Source organism: Bidens hawaiensis, unplaced genomic scaffold, assembly GCF_021521415.1.
Source record: "Bidens hawaiensis isolate Kalapana, Puna unplaced genomic scaffold, B.hawaiensis_p1.1 tig00079223_1, whole genome shotgun sequence".
Lineage (NCBI taxonomy): Eukaryota > Viridiplantae > Streptophyta > Magnoliopsida > Asterales > Asteraceae > Bidens > Bidens hawaiensis.
The window spans coordinates 17,996-22,692 of NW_027503556.1; the positions used below are offsets into that span (position 1 = coordinate 17,996).

Here is a 4,697-nt window from a genome sequence, read left to right on the forward strand (position 1 = left end):
TGACACTGAGAATGAAATTTTCAATAGAAAGGGTGTTCTCGGGTACGTTTTTGCATATGCATTTTTTATGTACACATAGTATAGATATAAACATGGATGTAATACATTTTTTTATATACGCCATGCAATTATTTACTTGTAATTTTCTAATTTGGATCATTCCGTATATGACGCGATCACTAAAGATAGTACATATGTATAAATAATAAAATGTGATAAGGCAAGAATAAAAAGAAAAAGAAAAAGAAAAAGAAAAAGAAAAGAAATAAAAGAAAGGGCATGTTTATCCATTGGTAGAAAGATTGAATTGAGGTGAGGGTGTGAGTGTGGTGGTGGGAGTATCAACGTAGAACATGCAGCATCGCTATCTTCTGAACCTGAACCTGAACCTGAACCTGAACCTGTGATTATTATTATAATTATTTATTATTATTATTATTAGTATTACAATGGCGGAAACAACAATCCTCATGTCTGGTTTCTCTCTTCTTCTACCTTCATCATCCAATCCCAATTTCAACATTAGGGCATTTTCATTTTTATCGTCCACCTCCAGCCGCCGTCTTAATCTTATTATTCGCAACAATTCCTTCAATTTCAAATACCGTTTTCGTTCCTTGTCCTCAAACAGCAGTGATGATGATATTTACACCTCCCCAGTTCAAGAAGAAGACGACGACGACGACGTCGTTTTGGATAATTATTCTCCTCCTCCTCCTGACAGAAGATGGGATGTTTTAGGCCTTGGCCAAGCCATGGTAATCTCCTCTTTCTTTCTTGTTTTATTTAATTAATGCTATTACTATCAACTTATTGGTCTTTACTTTAGGTTGATTTTTCGGGGATAGTGAATGATGATTTTTTAAAGAGATTGGGGTTAGAAAAGGGTACAAGAACGGTTGTAAATCACGAGGAGAGAGGTAAGGTTCTGCAGGCAATGGATGGCTGCTCCTACAAGGCAGCTGCTGGCGGATCTTTATCCAATACGCTCGTCGCATTGGCCAGGCTTGGCGCTGCCCCTGCCGGCCCCGCCTTGAATGTAGCTATGGCTGGTAGCATTGGCGGCGATCTCTTGGGCGGTTTCTACAGGTATATTATTATTCTCAACTATAACTATAACTATAATTCTTATTACGCCATTCAGATATGTACGATGAGTAACTACACGTAGCAATTGTCAACGGGTTGATTTGTGTGGTATTCTATTTCAAACAACAAATAAATGACCTAAAAAGAGGCTGTTTTCCAAATTGTTAGGTTTAAAGTTGTCCTATGTCTATTTCTAATGCATACAACTGCTTTAACTGTTTGTATAAGAAAACTTAGATTTTTTTTTAGTAAAGGGATGGTTTGGGTTCAAGATCGAACCAAAAAACAGATTTGTAAATCGTCCGGTTTTAGTGTTTTACCATTTCAGTTTAAAAGTTTTGGGCTGAAATATGGCCAAAAATAATGAATTTGGGCCTCAAACATTGGGCCTAGATTTTTTTTGTTAATTAAGGATTAATTGATTATCACACATTTTGACTTAAAGCTTTTGGGCTACACTATTTATTAGTTCCTTATATATTATTACTTGTAAAAGGTTTTTTTTTTTCGTTTCCAGTCGGTTCTTCTTTTTCTTCATTTCCCATCGGTTCTGTTATTTTTCTGTTTTGGTTAAGCAAAACCGAAAAACCAGTTTCCGTAAATTATAAAGCCAAGCCGTTGGTTTTTTATTGGATTTGGTTACACTGGTTATTCCGGTTTCGCACACACTCTTTTTGGTACTCGTAATTAACCCTTTATTGGTTTATATATGTGTTTTTTAAATATAGTTCAAAGGTATTTTCGGGTCAACTCAACCCCACTCGGCCTATGCTAGAAAAGACTAATTCCATCCAACAAAAATTGTTTTGACCTGTTTAACAGGTGTACTAATTTTTTCAAGCCTAATCATTCCTAACTGATTTTATACTAACGTGCTGTGTTTTATAGAACGAAACTTCGACGGGCGAACGTGAGCTTTCTTTCTGCACCCGTGAAGGACGGGACCACTGGGACTGTTGCACGATGCTTGCATATCAAGTAAGTTCATATCAACCTTATTTATATCACTAATTTGTTGTAGATACTGCTAATAAGAAATTGAATAATACATTTTTTAATATGCAGGGAACGTCTTCATATATAAACTATGACTTGAGTTTGGAGAGCATAATTTCCAAGACAAATGTTCTTGTTGTCGAAGGGTATTTATTTGAATTTCCTGACACGATAAAGACTATTAAGAAAATATGTGAAGTTGCTCGTGATAGTGGTGCTTTGGTTGCTGTTACAGCCTCAGATGTGACATGCATAGAGACATTATGATGATTTTTGGTAAGTAATTGTTATTGCTTTATTTATGATGTTAAAATGTAGGGCTGTCACTTTAATTTGAAACCCAACCCGAGAAAACATGTACCCGAACCCGAAGTGACCCAACCCGACAAACCCGAACCCAAACCGAAGTAATTCGGGTTGGTTCTTGGGTCCGAATTCAATGTTTCGGGTCAACCCGAATAAACTTTTAGTTTTAAAACCAAATAATAATAGGCCTATATCGAATGTTGTCGTTTCACCTATTATGGATATACTATTTATTGTTTGTTAATGTTTTCGATTTATGACTAAAAACAACTATAATCGAACACCCTAATCATGACATATCGAAGACGATTATATTAGTATTTTTTATTATGGCTAGACTTTGTAAAATTTTACTCTTTTTTAGATTGTTTTACCGTGCTATTTTTGTTTGTTATGGGTTATTTAACGTTACGAGTGAAAAAAACATGTTAGCTTTTGTTTTAGTGTTGCAGTTTTTTTAATCTTTGTTTGTTTTATAGAATACTCGAATCCCGATTAACCCAACCCGAAAAAACCCGAACTATCCAAACCCGAAAAAACCGTGAGAGATTTGGGTTGGGTTTCGGGTCTAGAATTTGAACTTTGAAACCCGAATAACCCAACCCAAAAACCCGAAACCCGAAAAACTAAGCCGAAGAACACCCCTATTAAAATGTAGATTGAGTTAGACAATTAGCACTTTATTTTCAATAGTGTCAGTGGTTTTTTTTTTTTTTTTTTCAAATTTAGTGTTAATTGATGCTTTTGAAAGGGGGTATTTAGATATGCTTGGAACAGTTAATATATTAAAACTCCATTTTATGATTTTTTTTCAAACATTTATGATTGTGATATTGGTTGCCGGGATTTTAGGCCAAAGTTACTGGATTTAGACGAAGCCATAGAGTCTAGATGGAAGTAAATTTACTATTAGTTTACTGTATGATTCATCACATTCTGAAATCATTTAAAACAAACACCGTCCAAACACCCCCTTTTGTCACGATATTGGAATTTTTATTAAATATCAAGGATAAAACTATGAAATATTATAGAAGTTTGTTCCAATACTTTACTCTTAATGGTAAAAACTACTCAATCTTCATGATTATACCATTGTTGGTGAATATTTTCAAAATTATTTAAATTGAATGACCTAAATAGAACAATTATGAAACTCGTTATTTAATGACTTTAATTTTTTTTTACAATTACCTTCTACTTTAGGTTAAACTTAAGAAAAGAAAACACTAAATATTTCATCTCTGTTTCATTTAGGTCATTCAAGTTTAAAAGATAAAACACTTACAAAATGTTCATAACAATGGAAAACTATTGAAACATGAGTGGTTTTTGTGGTTAATAAAGTGTTAGCAACTTTAGTGGAACACTTAACAAACTTGGCAGCTATTAAGTGAAACAAATACTGAGAATTATGCCAACATTGTAGCTAATAAAAACCTCGTGTTGTTGTGAAGGGAAATCATGGAGAATTATGCGGACATTGTATTTGCAAACAATGACGAGGCTCGAGCCTTCTGTCATTTCGGTTCAGAACAAAGCCCGATAACCTCCACACAGTATTTAAGTCACTTTGTCCCTCTAGTTTCTGTGACAGATGGGCCGAGGGGGTCTTACATTGGTGTAAAAGGAGAGGCTTTATATATCCCACCTTCACCATGCGTTCCGGTTGACACGTGTGGGGCTGGGGATGCTTATGCTTCGGGAATCTTGTACGGGCTATTAAGGGGCGCATCAGATTTGAAGGGAATGGGTACGTTGGCTGCCCGAGTGGCAGCCACAGTGGTTGGGCAGCAGGGAACACGGCTTCGGGTTCAAGATGCGGCTAGGTTGGCTGAGTCGCTTGCATTGAGCCCGGCACCTCAAGCGGATGTTGGTTCGGACCAGATTTCTAGTTTGTAGTTGGTTGGGGATAGGTTGCCTGTAGCTATTATATCTCTTAAATTCTTATTTAATTGATGGTTATTGTATTATATTGGCTTGCAAAGAAATTATTTGCTGATAATGGTTAAATTATCCGAAATAAAGATTTTGAACCCCAGAATCCTTCCAACTTTCAGCAACGTTACGCATGGATCTAGTGTAAACATTGTGCAATCAGAATGAGGAGGGTTATCTTGATGAGAAATAACAATAGTTTTTCCTGCGTTGATTTTGCAAAACATTGTAAAGAAGTGACTTTTGGATACATTCTCTTTGTTTTCGCAAAACATTGTAAAAAAAATAAGCTTAACCTGGCTTTGGGATATTGATGATGTGGGTACTCTACCACAAGCTAAAAAAACTTAAGAATAAAAAAACAACAA

General features: G+C 35.5%; 1 pseudogene across 1 annotated transcript; it reads left to right on the plus strand.

Annotated features, from left to right (window-relative positions):
- Positions 1-449: 449 nt before the first annotated feature.
- LOC143607069 (uncharacterized) lies at positions 450-4,349 on the plus strand (annotated as a pseudogene). The gene is made up of 5 exons (XR_013148874.1): positions 450-758; positions 830-1,089; positions 1,978-2,067; positions 2,155-2,361; positions 3,849-4,349. The product of XR_013148874.1 is annotated as an uncharacterized LOC143607069 (transcript).
- Positions 4,350-4,697: the final 348 nt, after the last annotated feature.